General features: G+C 39.9%; 1 protein-coding gene across 5 annotated transcripts in view; it reads right to left on the bottom strand.

Annotated features, from left to right (window-relative positions):
- Nucleotides 1–19,601, bottom strand: part of rbm47 (RNA binding motif protein 47) — a 263,132-nt gene that overhangs the window by 91,313 nt on the left and 152,218 nt on the right. The window contains exon 1 of one of the 5 annotated variants that reach the window (XM_043692560.1): nt 5,942–6,011. The exons of 2 other annotated variants lie outside the window; for them this stretch is intronic. The gene's annotated coding sequence lies outside the window, so the exon portion shown is untranslated. 2 more of the 5 variants (XM_043692532.1, XM_043692541.1) reach the window with 2 other exon arrangements.

Below are 19,601 nucleotides of genomic sequence, written 5' to 3'. Positions count from 1 at the left end.
GGCACAGTAAAGACTGATAGACTAACCTTTCTGGAGGGAAGTCAGAGATTATCAGTTACTGCTGTTTCAATGACTGAATCCAAGGCAGTGGTGGATAAGAAGAACAGGCCAGGAAAGAGGTTGCTAAGTTTAATGTCTCCAGGATGAGGAAATCAGTTGGGGCTACTACTCCAAAAGAAGTGGCTTCATGGACTTAGAATTTTGAAAGTAACATAAACAGTATGTGTGGACATATTGAGGAGGAGCTTATACTAGAGTCTGGGATAACTGCAGATGAGAGAAAGTGAGGACTGTAGATGCTGTAGGTTTAGAGTAGAAAAATGTGTGGCTGGAAAAGCACATCAGGTCAGGTAGCATTTGAGGAGCAGGAGATTCGATGTGTTGGGCAAGGGCCCTTCATCAGAACAGTCCTGACGAAGGCCTTATGTCTGAAACGTTGACTCTCTTGCTCCTCGGACTGCAGATGAGGAGCAGAGCAGAAAGGTTCAGGTAGCTATTGAAGTGCCGGCAAAAACATTTGAGATGGGTGAAATAAAAAGGTGATCTGGCCAAATGGCTTGAAAGTGAGGAACCTTAACCTTAACTCTAAATCTTAGTTATACTGTTTATTGGAAATCAGAAATCTTTCAAATTCTGCCATACTCACTTTATAACTACCTGATGAAGGAGCAGCACTCTGAAAGCTAGTACTTCTAAATAAACCTGTTGAATTATAAACCTTATGTTGTGTGATTTTTAACTTTGTCCATCCCAGTTCAACACCAGCAACTCCACATCATCACTTTAACTGACACGACAGACATAGCAAAACAACTTAAACTGATGAACAAGAGTTCATTAACATTTATGTGTCACATCTACTAAATGGAGAGCACTGGGGGTAAAGCCAGAAAATACCCAAGAAACTAACTTAACTAAGAAAGTGCAAAACATCATATTTCTACCATACATTTATGACATTATCTGCAAGAGGGAATGATACAATATACGTGGAGGGTTTGAAGTAGTTTCATTGTAAGGTTTCTTTTCTTCTGGTTTTTGGACTGTCTATAAACCTGATATTTATCCTGCTAAATTCAGTTTCCCAATCTCATGCTAGGCTCCTAAATCAACATTACACGTTAATTTCCAGGTCTGTAACTGCACTTGAAAGTTAGTAATATACATTTGAGAAGTCAATACAGCAGTAATCCAGAATCTGAAATCAAACAGCTTGGACTGAATTTTCAAAGGCTCTCCCAGTTGCCTGTCATTTTCATGGAAGTCCCAGTAAAATGATAAGTGCTAAAAAGTGATTTTAAGTTATGTTTAAAATATTTTCATTGAAGGACTCCTTGCTGAATATGAGAAGATACCAAAAGAACTCTAACAGAAATTTAGGACCGTTAAGTATAAAAGCTACTACTAGGCATATAATTTTGCATTTCAGAGAATCACAGAATTGTTACAGTGCAGAAGGAGTCTATTTGTACCTTCGTGCCTGTGCTAACTCTCCAAATGAATAACTCAGTAAGTGCCACTCTCCTGACTTCTCTCTGCAACCCTGCACATTCTTCCCGTTCAAATAACCAAATTCCCTTTTCAATGCCTGAATTTAATAAATGTTAGATCCCTTCAGAAATGTGTCGTGAACATTACACAATTTTGATTTTATGGTAGTAATTAAGTTGATTACATTGAACTGTACACAGTTGATGTTCCATATAGCTATCTTCATTACCCTTTGTACTTGATGGCAATGGAAAGTCTCATGTCCAACATTACTTATTTTCCAGTATATGCTCAATGGAATTTAAGCATACGCATGTCACTGGTAAATAGTTTTCGTAATGATTTGAATTATTTAAAACAAAACACTATTGGAAAATGGCTCTTCATACAAAACTGGCAATGCCCTCAGACTGAATTGATCATCATTGAGAATTTCTGCTAACTGCATTGATTTTCAAGTCTCCGGATGAAGACTTTAAAAAAATTTAAAATTAAGTTTTTTTTAGGCTAATAGGCATCTTGTCAAAGTCTTGAAAATATTAAACTTTTTGGATTGTTATTTTTTAAAGAGCAAACTCTACTTCAGAAAATGCATGAAAAATGTGAACTTTTTTTCATCCGTCATTGGAAGTTTACAAATATCTCAGCAAAGTAAATTATACCCTTTTATTTGTAAATTATCTTCCTGACTCCTCATTAAAACTGTAACAGAACAATGGCTCTGCAGAACTATTAATTGTAGAAATGTTGATTCAACAACTGACCTCACAGTCTAGTGAAGCTCCGAATATGCCTCAGTTGTATTTATCCCCTGTCTTTGTAACTCAAAGTTTGTTAACCCAAGAGCTTAACAATGAACAGGTGAGACTAAGTCACTACCCTTGGTGTAAAGGCGTTATTGACTCAAGCATCTCTTGTTTGCAAGTAAAATAATTAGCTCCTATTCCAAATCTTTTCTGTTTGATTGTCAACCATATGTTGAATACATTATAGCAGTGGTGACTCGCATATAACACAGTTGCACAATTCATACCATTTTACAAATTTTCAAAAAATGAGTATCAGATAGTGTTATGTGGAACATGTTGGTTCCTGTGACTTCAGAAACGAGGGAAGAAAAGAACTGTTCAAGGATAAAGCGTAGCATTTAAGATCATATAGATTTGTGGGTAACTTGCTAAATATACCAAGTGGTGATATATTGGTGGGCTAGGAAGAACTTTGCAAAACCTTTGCTCAAAAAATAAAATAAATTGGATATAGTCCATGAAAATATGAATCCTATGCGAGGTTAGGTTTAACAGTCGGATGCTTCTTTTGCACACCATTAAAAAGTACAGAGTTTGGTTACAAAGGTGGACAGAAAAAGACTTATCTCTACTCCGCTGAAATTCAATGGCCTGGTATTTCCACTTGGTTGCATTGGTTTTTCCCATAAAATTGGCCAAAACAGTAGCTCAATGAAATTTAAGCATAAAAATGTCACAGGTAAATAGTTTTCATAATGATTTGTTCTTTTTTTTAAAAAAGCACCAGTGGAAAATGGCTCTACCCACAAATTGAATTGATCACTACTGCGTTGTGCACTGATTTGCAAGTCTCCAAATGAAGACTTTAAAAATTCAAAAATTAAGTATTTTTTCAGCTAATAGACATCTTGTCAAAGCTTTTAAAACATTAAACTTTTTGGATTATTAAGAAACTGACTACAGTACAGCAAGTGTACAGTACAGTGCAGCAAATGCTAATACAGCAAACAGTTGGCACATGTTTTTTAAAAGTTTATTTTCTCAGTGCCAAAATGAGGATATGAGGTGCTGGAGTTTACAGCAGATGTAGTGCCCTTGAACCAGAGCCCAAGCAGGTCCTTGATCATCAAAAGCAGCAAAAAAAAACATACATTAAACTTGGGTTTTAGGAAGTGTCTTGGGCACCACAACAGTGAACCTTACTCGAGTGGCCAGTCTTTGCCTATGAGATATTGCCAGCTTCCTAAAGGGCAATGCAGCCAATCAGGTCCTAAACCATACAAAAAAAAAGGTAGCAGCTTTCCTGACAAGGGGGTTGGTGTGAACTTTGCTTGAAATAACCTCCATCTCGGCTGTGAGAAAAGACAATTTTGCCACAATCGAGTAAACCAATCCCTCAAATTCGCAAGGCTGTTAGAATTGACTGGCAGAGTGATCAAAGTCACAATTCGAAAACAATGGAAAAATAAAAAGTCAGTTTGATTATTTAATCTCACTAAAATTTCAGATGATTACAACTGTCACAAAGTTTGCAATTGTGTGAACCCGGGCTAAAATAGTTAATTTATAATTAGCACTTTATTACCATTTGCATGTTTAATAAATGTGATATTTATTTTGGATTTACTCAGTCTGATCCACAATGAGGGGCCTGTTCACTGTCTGGTCTCCTCTTCCTGCTTTACAATAACCACCACTATATTATCTCTTATTTCTAGTCGTCACAATACATTTTAACAACTGTGTAACCAGTTCTCCCAACACACAAACGACGAAAGGCATTAGCTAGTGTAATATGAAGCCAAACACATCAAAATGTTCTGCTCAATGTTAAAAATTAGCTTATAGTAGTCAGGGTGCTACATTTTGTCTTGGGGACACAACGACCAAACAGCAAAAGACTGTTGTGCAGTTAATCCTTGTTGGGAAAAAGCACAGTGGCAGTAAACAATGTAGGCAGCTGGATGAGAATGGATTAGGTTTATCCATAATGCCTCGCGGTAACATTACCAGCTGAGCCACTTTGAAGTTCAAAGATTGAGAAGTGCTATTTGGGTGAGGTACGAAGGTACTGTTGGGGGTCTGTGGAAAATTCACACCTTCAAGGAAAGGAAGGAAGCAAAAGAATGAGAAAATTGAAAGAACTGAATTAAGTTCGTAAGAGCCTGAAATCCTCACACACTAACCATTTCACAGCAGCAGTCTTAGAAATGTAACACTCACCAAACGGATCAACCAGCAGCAAACTGTTTAGTAGCCCAAGAACAATACTTACAAGAGAATTTATCAAACTTATCAGCCAGGCATCCAACGAGTAACGTGAATACTTAACGTTGGGAGAAATGTCATTCTAATCATTTGTACTTACAATATTGAAGAATACGATGAGTTTAATTCTACACAGTTATTTTCAGCGACCTCCTTTGTTTTTATATTGCTGCTTTAATTTTTACTGAATCTATTCGAAAATTTGCGAACAGGGATATAAAATGGAAGTAGACATTGGCAGTAAAATCTCTACCTTCAGCAAGGTGTATTCTCCTTTCACAGCTCTGCACGGCAATGGAATGCCCTTCAAACTCATGGCTGATTGCTTTTAGTTAATGTTTCACCAGACACAAAACAACTCTCCTGTCCCACCCTCAGAGCAAATAGCTCCGCCGAGTACAAGGTGCACAAAAGAGAGACAAGAGGGGGGGAAGAAAAGAGAGAAAATAAAATGGGCACAGTTTCTGCTGACAGAGCACTGTGTGCCAAAGCGCCATTTCAGAAAGAACAGTGACAATTAAATCCAGAAACCAATCGAAAAATATCACTGAACATATTAATGAATATTCAAGTCGATTAAATTTTCTCATAGATCCTGGTCTGCCACACAAACGTTAAAAAAAAGCAAAATGGAAGAACTAATTTATACAAATCAGTCAACATATGGTGCCACAATTTAGCTTACACAGGTAATTCTCAGTGCTAATAGTGTAAAATGTGCCAAGTCCAACATAAACTAAATATTTACTATTTTTGCATGAGGTCTTATCAATTTCCTACGTAAGCACTGGAAGAAAGGGAGACAGTGAAGACAGTAAAACATTCTTCCCATTAAATTTTTACTTGGCAAAAGTAATTGCTGTTTGCACATTAACCAGAGTAAATGATTCCTGTCAGTGTATAACACATATATACCCACAACATAGACAAGAACTTTGTCAGGGAGCAAGCATAGTAGGTCCCGATGAGACATTTGAGTGAAAATGGAGAAAAATTACAGTGATGTGACTCGGTGTTACTTTACAGTAACCTAAATGGTTTGTTGACCAGATGGTTGTTGATGAGTTGAATGTTTCTACCTCTTGAAACAGGACTAAATTCTAATGCAGAAAATGATTTCAATAAGGATTGAAAAAAGTGATGTTTCACTGGACGATATGGATTTATTCTAGTCATAGTGCATGGGATCTCTTTCTCCAATACAATTCATACAATGATCCTAACCGTTGACACACACATTGGACTGTAACATTTATTATATTAATTCTCATTTAATGAATTCAGAACGCCTTTCTTCAAATATCCTGCAGCATGGTGCAACATCCTGAAAGGGCCATATTATAAATGTGAAACAGAATGCTTGAATTAGTGACATTCAACAGTGATGACAATAAAATTATTATTTAAAAACACAATAAACAGAAAGCACATACCTGTGAAGGCTGGACTGTTAGGCACTGAGAAATCTGTGCAAGCTGCTTCACTCTCCTCAAATCTATACACTAAAACCTTTATCAGCAGCACTAGGAACTAAGGTACTCTGGTGCTAGTCTATTTATCTAATGTAAAAAAGGGGAGGCACTTATATATTTAGCCTTTGGTTGTCAATCACTGATTATTACCATGTAAAGATAATTGATTACTGAAATGTGAAAAGGGCCACAAATAGAGGCTTACTACTTAACTAAAAGAAACAACAAAAAAACTTCAAGTCATGTGTAAAACTTGAATTACTTTTTTTCTGCTACCATGTTTTTACTAAGGGGAACATGGGATTGGTATTTGGATCCAAAAGACTGGCTAAGTGAAACAGCCCAGGGAAGGGAAGGGATAGAAGTAATAAATGAAATCACAAATCCACTCCTGGTTTGTACTCGCATCTACGTAAATGATTAGAGTTGTGAGATCAGGCCCCTAAGTCTATCTAAGTTGTCTAAACGAGCACCAATTCACACACTGAGAATGAGCTACCAGGAGAGATTAAAGTTTAAATGCAATACAATCTAGATGATAGATAGTTTACAGAGGACAAAGCCTCATATAAATATATGAGGTTGTGAATTTATAAATAAGGTAAACTTAGAATATAATATGCCTCTGGTTGTGGGTTCTGAAGAAGGGTCATTGGATTCAAAAAGTCAACTGTTTTCCATCCACAGATGCTGCCAGACCAGTTGAGTTTTTCTGGTAATTTCTTCTTTTGTTTCTGATTTCCAGCATTTGCAGTTCTTCGGTTTTAAGATGGAAGAAGGAATGGTAAAGGAGTGGCCATATTGTCAAGAAGGTTGAGAAGGAAACATATGGACCTTTGCAAATTGTCACAAGGGGATCAGCAAGCACTGGTTACGTGCTTTAGGACTGGATTCAAACAAAGAAAGATACATAGAATCTTCAGGGCACTGAAAGAGGCCATTACTTGGCCAGTCCATGTTCTGCATGAGCACTTTAGTTACCCCATACCCAGGCCTCTCTCCATAGACCTGCAATTTTTTTTTCTCTTCAATGTGTTATCCATTTCCCTTTGAAAGTCACAATTGAATCTGACTGATTGGTCTTTTAAGGTAGTATATTTCTGATCATAACTGCTAAATGTGTTAAACATTTTTCTGCATTTTGACTTTGATTCTTTTGCCAATCACTTTAAATCTATATCCTCTGATGGGGGTGTCAGTTGGCTGGACAGCTGGTTTGCAATGCAGAGTAACACCAACACCAATTTCCACACCATGAAGGATTCTAAGAGTATTACTAACCATGCCATTGCTGGCCTTCAACAAGAGAATTACGATTGGAGGTGTCTGATGGATGAACTTCTTTAGATCAAATCTCATTGCACCTAATTCTTATGTTTCCATAAATTGCCTGAAATATAATTATTGAGTTCGGGGTTAAGTCTATATTAGAGGTCTGTTTAACTCAGTTGGCTGGATGGTTGGGTTATGAAGCAGTACAAGGCCAAGAGTGTAGGTTCAATTTTTATCATTGACTGAGGTTACCATGAAGCACTCTACTTTTCAACCTCACCCATCACCAGAGGTACAGTGGCCCTCAGGTTAAATCACCACCAGCTGAGCAGCCTTATGATGACACACTAAGTCTATATGTTTCAAGTCATGCAGAAGGCATGGTATTTTGTCCAGTCCAGTTTGTATTGTAAAATTACTGATATGCGGTGTGTCATTTTCTATTTGTGATAACAGGCATCACGCTTTGTGTTATATCATGTCGACTTACTGTCATATTCTTCAAACCAATCCAATTTACACATTAACTCAAATGCTTTAACATCCCACAACCAATGAAAATCAATAAGGTAAGTCATGATTAGATTACATCACAGAAATACTTTGTTAATGGGTCATCTGAAGCTTGCTCTGAACATATCATTAGGGCCATTGGCCCAATTTCTAGCGATCTTTAAGCCTTTATTTATGGGTGTCTGCTACCTCTACAGGGCCAGAAAATCCGTGTTTCCGGGCTGCTATTGGCCCTATCACATTCGTGTCATCCTGCAGCAAAAGAAGGCAAAAGGATGTCTTGACTGCAGTATTCACATGTACCCAAACCAGTAACTGGCTAGTTATCTCCACAGACGCATCCTTGCATGTAAAATATTTCCAGCTTTTATAGTAGTTTACTTCTTGTTGGTGAGATTGTCATTTCTTTTTAATGATTAAAATGTGAATGGTACTGAGATGATCTGCCAGAGTTTGTTTAATTTTATAAACCTGAAATCATTTTTAAAAGGACTTCATGCTAAAAATCATTTATAGTCAATCACTATCATTCTCGGTCCAGTTGCCTGCTTAATGTGGTGGTCAGTCACTAGAATCAAGTTCATTCTTTACAATATGGTAATGATGCCCAGAAGCTAAAATAACAAGGGCTTCAAACCAGTGCTGTGCATGATCATTCTAGACTACATCAGGCCCACAAGCTACAGAAATGTTCATAACTTAGCTCACATCTTCTAGCCAGTTTCTGACAGGCAATTTGCTGCAGTTACCAATTATAGCCCAGAGCCTGCAGCTACAACAGGGAATAATGGGATTTCAAACTTGGTTAAAAGCACTACCAGGGTTACCTGTTTGGTCTGATGACAAGTATAAGTTTATACTTAATTTGGTCATGTTTATGTTTTTGGCTTAATTCAATTGGACAAATGTTGCGGCTGACATTCAGATGAAGGATTTGCCCACAGGAAGGATTTGCCCAATATTTGCAGGCTGAGATGTAACTGGGTGCATAATGTAGACGTCCTGCACTTCCCAAATACACTAAAATCCAGTCTTTCACTGTTAGCATTGCAATGTTTTCTCAGTGAATCTCTGGGATAATGCTCCCATTGTGATATGAATGGGCAGAATGGAGGGTGGCTTTCCTGCTTAGTGGCCAGTTGAGCATCCACATAAAGGCCACCTGAAGGTCTTCTCTCACTGACCTTCAGTTAGTGATGCATGGGAAACCCTGAGAAGATTTATTACACCTTACTAGGAGGAGCCCTTGTTCTCAGACTGCTTGATTGAAGGATGAGGTACTGGTGGGGGTGGTGGGAGGTTGGGGGTAAGGTAGGATGTGGAAAGCCATCCTTGCTCTCGATTAACTGATTCGCTCTCTGCTGGTGACCCTCCTCTGACCATGGTACCCCCAGTTTACCCCATCCACCATGCTACACACATGCATAGGCAGTCCCTTCTGAAGACCTTATTGCAACACTTGCCTGGAGTGGTCAACATTTCCTAGGGGTTCTGTTGAGACCTGTGATCTCTCATGGGTGAGATTACTGCTCTGTTCGGGCTTAATTTGAAGGGTGGGTTGCTACCACCTAGGTAAGTGTCTGAATACCTTCTAATATCAATAAACCTCCCAGAATATTCCACTGGTTTTACAGCAAGTCTGGACCCCTCTTTGCTAACCTTAAATCCCACCCAATGGTTCAGGTTGATACTATTTGATTCAGATGAGAGGTCACCGTCATCAAACATTGACAGCATTTCCTTGTTTTTATTTCAGATTTCCGGCATCCATGGTCTTTCTGTATTATGACAGCAGTGGAGTTTCCATGATTGTTTGAAAAAAGAATACAGATGGTTCTGGATATAATGCAATAGTTCTGTTCGCATGCAATCTTGCGTTATAAGAAAATCGCACAATAGCAGCGCCATTTAAACTAGTGGGGCTGGAATTGCGTTATTGCCAATACAGGTAAGGAAAGTTCACGTTCTAAAAAAATCTAAATTCTTCAATCACGTTAAAGCCAATTTGTGTTGAAGAACCATGCATTATAGAAGAACCAACTGTTATTAAAAACTTGACACAAACATACGTTAGATTAGGTTCTTCTCCATGCTCCCATTCTATTTGATCTCCTAAAGCAGATAATTTACAATGGGTCAAATTTCAGTAGGGAAAAAATGTCAAAATTCTCATCCAATCACAAATTATCAGTTAAAATCTCTTTCCCCTTTCCTCTCTAATGAAGGGTTTGATTCTTTATTGCATTATAGTTTTAAGGCCAATGGCCAGTCTCTGGTCATGTCTGGATGTAAACATGGATGGTGTAGGCCAACTATTGAACTGGCATCAGAGACAAGACTGATCTTTTCTCATGCGATGTCATAGAGTCACAGAGGTGTACAGCACAGAAACAGAACCTTTGGTCCAACTCACCCATGCCGACCAGATATCTTAATCTAATCTAGTCCCATTTGCCAGCACTTGGCCCATATCCCTCTAAACCCTTCCTATTCATAAACACATTCAGATGCCTTTTAGATGTTGCAATTGTACCAGCCTCCCCCACTTCCTCTGGCAGCTCATTCCATACATGCACCACCCTCTGTTTGAAAAGGTTGCCCCTTAGGTACCTTTTAAATCTTTCCCCTCTCACCTTAAACCTATGCCCTCTTGTTCTGGACTTCTCCACCCCAGGAAAAAGACCTTGTCTATTTACCCTATACATGCCTCTCATGAATTTATAAACCTCTATAAGTTCACCCCTCAGCCTTCAACGCTCCAGGGAAAACAGCCCTAGCCTATTCAGCCTCTCCCTCTAGCTTAAGTCCTCTAACCCTAGCAACATCTTTGTCAATCTTTTCTCAACCCTTTCAAATTTCACAAAACCCTTCCTTTTAGGAGGGACGCATCATCACAAAGTGTTTCGAAAGGCTCATGATGAGGTATATTGAGACCCTGTTGCCCCCCCCACTAACACACTGCAGTTCGCGTATCGTCACATCTGCTCAACATATGATGCCTTTCCTCCACGCTCCATCTGGCCCTCACCTACCTGAACAAGATGGACACCTACGTCAGATTACTGTTCGTAGACTTCAGTTCTGCATTCAACACTATCATTTTTCAGCACCTGATTGGAAAACTGAGATTGCCGGGCCTGAATACCTCCCTCTGTAACGGGATCCTGGACTTCCTGACTGGGAGACCTCAGTCAGTTTGGATTGGGAACAGCATCTCCAACATCATTACACTGAGCACAGGCACACCCCCCCCCCCCCAGGGATGTGTGCTCAGTCCACTGCTGTTTAGTCTACTGACATATAACCGTGCAGCAATGCACAGCTCGAATCATGTCATTCAGTTCGCTGATGACACGACTGTACTGACTCTCATCAGCACAAACGATGAGTCAGCATTCAGAGAGGAGGTGTAGTGGTTAACGGACTGGTGCAGAGCCAACAACCTATCTCTGAATGTGGACAAAACGAAAGATGGTTGTTGACTTCAGGAGGGCATGGAGCGACCACTCTTCGCTGGACATCGATGGCTCCCCCGTGGAGATCATGAAGAGCACCAAATTTCTTGGTGTACACCTGGCAGAGAATGTCACCTGGACCCTCAACACCAGCTCCATAGCCAAGAGAGCCCAAAATTCCTCACCACATTCTACAGAGGGTTCACTGAGAGTACCCTGAACTGTTGCATCACTGCCTGGTTTGGGAATTGTACTATCTCAGATCGTAAGACCCTACAACAGATAGTGAGGACAGTTGAGAAGATCATCAGGGTCTCTCTTCCCTCCATTACAGATATTTACACCACACGCAGAATCTGCTAAGAGCATTGTGGAAGACCCCACACACCCCTCACTCAAACTCTTCTCCCTCCTGCCATCTGGCAGAAGATACCGGAGCATTCAGTCTCTCACAGCAAGACTTCAACAGTTTCTTCCCTGAAGCCTTCAGGCTCCTTAACACTATGATCACACGGTATTCCATCTGCAATTCTTTGTATGACTTTTTGAATTGATGCTAAAACAATGGTTTATTAATGATCATTCATTATTAGAGCATAATTTGTCCACCACTGTACCTGTTGTCTTGTCAGGAATTACTGTGCTGTTTTGCATGTTTTACACTTTATGCTGCCCTGTGTATGACTGTACTTGTGTAATTTGTGCTGTCCATGTAGCCCCTTGGTTCTGGAGGAACGCTGTCTCGTTTTTTACTGTATCAGTTCTTTATGGGAGAAATGATAAATAAAGTTACTCATGATTCTTGACCAGAACTGCACACAATATTAGTTAGAGAAAGGCAGTAGTTAATGGTCAGGAGATGAAACCTTGACCAATTCTTCCTTTTCCCAACCAGGGCTCCCAAGGCACTGTCCTATTGATGTCTTTCCCCATCTGCATGACTCAAGTAATCGCTGACTTCAACAGGTGAGTTTTTATAAACACCAGCGCTCCTTTTTGAAACAGCCCATCAACATTGCCTTCGTTGTTTTTGCTGTGTGTTTGATGCAAGTATTTACCGCTCCATCAGAATCTGCTCCTCTCTGGTCTAGTTTGTTCTTGTGCCTTCTAGTTCTGTTATTATATTTTCCACATAATATTTTGCTTACATTCACATTATTTGTCCTGTCCAGAATTTTAAGGAACTGTGCTCTGTGAAACATTTACAAATCCAGTTGCTCAGTATCACCATAATTATAACACAAGTGGGCTGAGCCTTGTATTACTTTTGGCTGAGTCCAAGTTGGTCTAGTATTTTGCAAAGTTTGTCATAACAAGGCCTAGTGAGTTCCCTCACCATATTTTACCACATCCAGCTCATTAATTACCTACACCATTCCTTTGACACCTCTCAAATCTGATTTCTGCTCCATCTTATTACGAGCTGTTTCTGAAACACCTGGCCACTCCGCAGATATCCTAGAATTGACAGGCATCCCCTGTGTCTGCACCATCTTTAAAAGCTCATTGTGCCCCCAGAGATGCCTCACATGGTTACTGCCATTTGCCCAGGACAAGGCAGACAGGGGACTGTCTGCACCCTGTTTTGCAGGCAGGGTCCTGGAGTTCCTGCTGGATGGAGTGGTATCGATGTGGGATTTCCTTCTCCCCTTGGATTAATGAGACATTGATACCAGACATGCCAGCCTGATCTGAGATGCCACCTGGATCAGTACTATCTCATCTGACCAGAAGAATGCCTAGCCCAGTAAGGAAAGGTCAATGACCTGCTCCACTCCACCAGCTTAAGTACAGCCAGCTTCTCTCCAAAATCTCACACTTACTCTACCTCTGCTACTGCATCTACCTCCCACTAAGGCTCAAACCTTATCAGTCTCATTATTATCTGCCTCTTCCCCACTCACTGTCACCTATCCCAATCACAAGACTACTAACCCTGCATTTTTGCTATGCTGCCTACTTACTCGCTTGGGAAACCTCCCAATCTAGACCAATAGTAATTGTTAAGCCACTTTCAATTTCAGTAATATTCACTCCCCTCTTTCTCTCATTGCATGTGAAACATAGCCCACTCTAGACCAGAAAAAGGCAAATGGATGGCGGGTTGCCTATCATTCAGCTTCTCATCCCTGATGAGGAGAGGGCCCAAGCAACTGATTGACTACGTCCAAGCCCCTAGACTAGTATCAAGACAGAAATGATCTGTCAAAAATGTCTGGCTGAGGGGGCAAAGTGCAGAAAAGGCAAGACAATGCTTTACGCTTCTGGGTAGGCTCAGAGTGAGAGCACTCTAAGAGCAAGTGAAGAGCCCAAAGATGCAGGCCATATGTCCATAAGCAGGCAGCTTCCTTGCTGCAGAATTGCCCTGATATTTGTCAGTGCAGCACTGCATGTGGATTGGATTTGAGCCGGGAGGTTACTCAGAGGCTGACACATGTCAGATGCCAATGTTCATGGATTGTGGCCAGTGCTCAAGTAATAGAATTACACAGTTTTACAGCGTGGAATGAAGCCCTTCAGCCCATCATGTTCATGCTGGTCATCCAGCATCTATTTATTCTAATCCCATTTCCCAGCACTTGAGCCACAGCCTGTATCTATGGTGTTTTAAGTATATACTGAACACTTCTTAAATGTTATGAGCGTTTCTGTCTCTACCACCCTTTACGTTCTAGATCGCACCATTGTCTATGTCAAACATGTATCCTTAAAATCCCTCTAAGCCTTCTGCCCTTACTTTAAGTCCCATTCCCTGAGGCAATTAACCCCTTTCGGGGGAAATGTTTATGTTCATCGATGATATGAGATATATTAGGTGTTGGTGCTCGGGTGGGTAGTTGAATATTATTAAAGGTATTTAACAAGTGTTCATCCCCATCAACTGGCATCTCACCGCTGCCTACTAAGAATCTACTCATGCCACTTGTGAAAAGCGTAAGAGATGGTACAAGTTGCTTATGACATCAAGATGGACCTCAGTTGGGCACACTTGTCACTTGATTCTGCATCACATTTCACCATAGCCCAGGTCACTCAAATCCCTGTAAGAGCCCAATTAAAGTTTCAATTTCCAGAATAATGTCTTGGTCTTCTGACAGTTTCCAACTCATCAATGCTATTTGAAAATAAATTTCCCAAAATATTTATTATTTATAGTAAAGCCTTCCTGATTACTTCACACAAACTGAAAATGATCTGTTTTGACTTATGTTCAGATGCTATTGAAGTAGATCATAATAGCTGATTGGTACTGATTAGTTGACAAGTCTCAGGAAACATGTAAGATTGAGATGTGACCTGGAAATCACCTAATAGTTATCGATCCTTCATCAGCAGTGACTTATGTGACATATGAAATCTAAAATAACAGGTATATCACCAGTCAAATCATCCCAAATAGCACCTCATTGTGTGTATTGCATGATAAAAACAAGGACGAGATTTTAAACTTCCACCCCTACCGAAGGTAAATGTAGAGAGCAAGTTGGCTAACTTCTTCACGTATATAGCTGCATGATCAAATAGTTCCCACTTGAGAAATGAGAAGATAAGATTTGTGGCGCTGAGCCTCATTCTCTTTGTTATTGCTGGAACACCTTGTTCTGACTAGTGGGGATGACAGTAATGTTTTACAGAGGAGCAAATGCTTTGACCACATGTGGCATTTTACTGCTCTCCCACAGATTAAACAACCAGAAAGAATTAACACCTGATAGGACACAGCAAACTATTTTTCTTCATTCCATCACAAAAACTCTCATTTGTAATGTGTCTTTGAATGTTCCGAAGCCCTTCACTGGATGTATTTTGTGCAAAAGTTGGCATTGACCCACAGAAGAAAACATTGGGCTAGGCATGACAAAGGTTTCATCAAAGAATTACTTTAAAGAAGTGCCTTAAAGAACACAAGTGAAGCAGATGGGATGACTGAATGTTCCGCTGCAAATGGTGGAGTGAGGAAGCAAGCAATGTACAGGACGCTAGAGTTGGAGTGATTCAGAGTTTTTGAAGGGTTGTAGTGTTGAAGAAGGTTAGAACACAATAGACAGGAGTAGGAGTTGGCTATTTAGTTTCTGAAGCTTCAGATCATGGATAATTTCCATTATGTCTCAATTCCTTTTTCAAGTCAGCTCCTTTCAATCCTCAGCTCCTTGATATTTCAAAAATCTATTTACTTCCTCTTTACAGTGATCTTGTCTCCACAACTCTCTCAGGCAGAGATTTCCAGACACTGTTGAATGGAAGAAGAAGATATTTTACATCTGTAACTATGTGCCCCAGTTCAAGATCCCATCCTCCCATCTAGTGGAAGCATCTTCTTAGAATCCACCCTGTCATGCACACTCAGAATCTTGTAAGCTTTAATAAGATCATCCCTTATTCTTCTAAACTAATGAATAAACACGTTCAGCTGTTGTCCATTAGGCAACCCTTTTATCTCTGGAATCAGTGAACCTCTGTTGAACAAGCTCCAATGCCAGTCAAATCTTTCCATGGGGATGAATACAGGGCACAAAAAGTGCACAGTACTCACCAACACCTGTAATGTTGTAAAAAGACTTTTTAAAAAATTCCAACCCCTAGCAATAAAGGCAAAAATTCCATTTGCCTTTGTAATTACTTGTTGCACCTGCATGCTATGATTTTGTATTTCACACACAAGAACACCCAGATCTCTCTTGTGCCACAACATTTGGAGGCTCTCTTCATTTAAATAATAGCCTGCCTTTAGATTTTTTCCTACCAAAGTGCTTGGCCTCACACTTTCCTTCATTAAACTCCACCTGTCAAGTTTTTGCTCATGTATTCAACCAATCTATATTTCCTTCCAAATTCCATATGTCCTCATCACCACATGCCCTCCCACCTATTTTTGTATCATCAGCAAATTTGGATAAATTACTCTCTGCCTCCTCCTTCAAGTCATTAATATGGATGAATCATTTGGGTCCTAGGAAAGACTCATTGACTCTCTATCTTCTGTGTGTTAATGAATCCACCTAAACCATTTCTCCCCAATACCATGAGCTTCTACCTTGACCAATCACCTTTATGTGCCACTTTATTAAATGCTTTCTGGAAGTCCAATGACACTACATCTACCAATTCTCTTTTATCAACTGTTTTCCCAGGAACCCTACCAAATTTGTCAAACATGATCTCCTTTTCACAAAACTGTGTTGATTCTATTGATGTCGTGAATATTTTTAAATATACTTCTTTCTAAATAATGGACTCTAGCATTTTCCGAAATACAGAAATTAGGCTAACTGGTCAATAGTTTCCGCTTTTTGTCTCCTCCCACCTCTTTGACAGTGATGTCATGTTGACAGTTTTCCAATCTGCTGGAACATCCCAGAATCCAGTAAGGTCTGGAATATTCAGACCAATGCCACCTCTATCTTTTTAATGTCACTTTCTTTACTCTTTCAGATGCAGGTTATCAGGTCCAGGTGACTTTTTGGTTTGCCTTTGGTCCCTAAAGTAACCTTCTAATAAAAGGGTGACCAGAAACAGCAGAATCACAGTTTTAGAAACCGATGGACAGTAGTCACAATACTCCCTCACAATATGGTCGAATATCTGATTCAATATTTTAAACTTGGAAAGAAAGTAATGCTTCTGCAATAGTTAAATGTCTTGGGGAGGGGAAGAGAGGGAAGGGGTGAGGATAAAAATGGTTAAAAAAAACATGATGTCACTTCTCACTGTACTGCAAAGACTCAATAACAAATGCTTGGATAGAACATACATGAAGCATTTGCAATCTTCCATGATAACTTGGACAGAAACCCTTGCGAATTCACCTATTTAACCCAGTTTGTGGAAATTCTCTGCTAATGTCATGGTAGGTTCTTGGGAGAAATTTTCAGAAATTTCTGTAGAATCCACAGAATTTCTGCAGAATTTCTGTAGAATCATGTTCTAAATTTTATTAAACAAGATTTTTTTTGAACACGGGCAACACGGTGGGTCAGTGCCAGCGCCGGGTTTGATTCCACCCTCGGGCGACTGTGTATGTAGGGTTTGCACGTTTTCCCTGTGTCTGTGTGGTTTTGCTCCAGTTTCCTCCCACAGTCCAAAGATGTACAGGTTAGGTGGATTAGCCATGGTTAATGTGGGATTATAGGGAGGGGGTAGCATTGGGTAGGATGCTTTTCTGAGGGTTGGTGCAAGCTCAATGGGCTCTAATAGGGAATTCTAAGATATTTGTAATATTGTCATTTTATGTCTAAAAAGCCCTAAACAAGGCAAGTTTCTTTGAAAGTAAAACCAGTTGCTGAACCTTAATACAAAGAAACTATTTATTTCAGACATATCAGTGTTGGGAATTTCCACCTCTTTGTTACGGAGTAGTTTGACTTAGATTTCATATCAGCTGCTCTGAGACATGGGTGGGTGACCCTCCCATGTCTGATTTGTTGTGAGTTAAAATGACAGAGTGGGAACAGTCATCTCCCACCTGCCACTTACACTGGATGAACTGGTTTAAAATATCCCAATTATCCCTGCTCAGAACTGTGACATTGATGTCGAGAGCCTTAAATTTCACAAAAAACAGACTTCCCTGGCGAGAAAGTGCTTTGATGAGGCAGGCTTCTATTAGCTACAGAAGAAGGAACAAAATGGGGTGAACAAAAATGTATTTGGGAAGATGTAATGCAGAAATGAGAAGTTGTCAGCATGTCTATGATGGAGAAATTGGGAGAAAGGGTTAATCCCATTATCAGCACGAGAATATCAGCTTTACTGAGAGGCACCACTCTTATCTCTCAGCCAGAGTCAGAGATTGGTGGTTCAACTGAACTTACATTTGTGCAATTAGGTTCAAATGATGTCCTGCTTAGGTGACTGAATGCAGCATTTTTTTCAGAAAGGTATTGCATTTATATAGTGCTTTTACAACTGCACAACATCCTGAAGAAGTTTACAGCCACCGGAACACAGTTATAATACAAAAAACACAACACTGTACTGTTAGATTGCACGGTAAGACTCTATTAATAGCAATATCATAATGGCCAGGTAATCTGTTTTTGATGTTGATTGAAAAATAAAAATTGGCCAGGACACTAGGTATAACTCCACTGCTCTTTCTAGAAGCAATGCCATGGGATCATTAACATGCATCTAAGAAAGCAGTAAGCGTGCTCAAAATACACAGGAATGGTGAGGAAATTCACCTTCAAAAATCCTAAAATGTTCAGGAAAATTTAATCATGAGGCAACCAATCAGAGAACAGTTGGCCACATAAATAGGACAGACAGAATTGGTGAGAGCCACCTGTCCAAGCACAGGCTGGTTGTCTCTCACGTTTGCTTCTGATAGATTTACAAGTTAGTGGGGCTACAAGTTACTGGAGGACAGGCATGGATGTCAAAGTTGATAGGACTGGATGCTATTCTTAACTTCCCAGGTTAAAGAAGGTCGTTTATTATCTTTCTAGAATCCTTCTTTCTTACTGGGATATATCGTTGCTGTGAGCCATGACCTATTTTCTTAAATATCTGACATTGTTGCTTCTGAACTCCTGTTCAAGTCCCCTCCACCACTCTTCCTTCATCCATGTGTAAATACCCTCATTACAATTTAGCACAATGGTTTCTGACCCAAGTTTCTCACTCTCAAGTGAATGCTAAATTCTTCCATGTTATGGACACTGTTCATCAAGGGATCTTTTATTCTGAGATTATTTATTAAACCTGCTTCATTACCATTACCAGATCTAAAACTAGTCTGATCCCTGGTGCAATCCACATTGTATTATTCTAGGAAACTGTTCTGAATACATTCTACAAAATCTTCTCTGTCCGTAGTGTGCTGAGGCCAGGATCGGTGGACAGTAGTACAGAGGTTGAGATGCTGTTCCCAGGGAGCTGAGACATGGGAGATTTGTTGAGAGTTCTGACAGCCAGGGTGAGAAAGGCTACAAGAGTAGAGAAGGTAGAATGAGGTTGCAAGGAAAGATGTGAGGAGTAAAAACCTGTAAAGTGGTACTGGGGGAAAAAAGCTCCAACAGGATGAGGTTGCAAGTGTCAGTGGAGATGGAGGTTGCAAAGGGAAGAGAATAGTTTTATAGCCTGTCAAGAAAAGACTATTGAGCAGCTAACCAGAAACAATGAAAAGTTGAAATTACTGGAGTAATTAATTCCTTGCAAACAGAGGTGGATCCTCTCGCTTAAGGTTGCATATGTTCAGGAGCTAATAGAGTCAGAGAGTCATAGAGATGTACAGCACAGAAACAGACCCTTCGGTCCAACCTGTCTATGCCGACCAGATATTCCAACCCAATCTAGTCCCACCTGCCAACACCTGGCCCATATCCCTCCAAACCCTTCCTATTCATATACCCATCCAAATGCCTCTTAAATGTTGCAAT

Source organism: Chiloscyllium plagiosum, chromosome 1 (genome assembly GCF_004010195.1).
Source record: "Chiloscyllium plagiosum isolate BGI_BamShark_2017 chromosome 1, ASM401019v2, whole genome shotgun sequence".
NCBI lineage: Eukaryota > Metazoa > Chordata > Chondrichthyes > Orectolobiformes > Hemiscylliidae > Chiloscyllium > Chiloscyllium plagiosum.
Note: the sequence above shows the minus strand (reverse complement) of the source record. Positions and strands in the feature narration are given on the sequence as shown.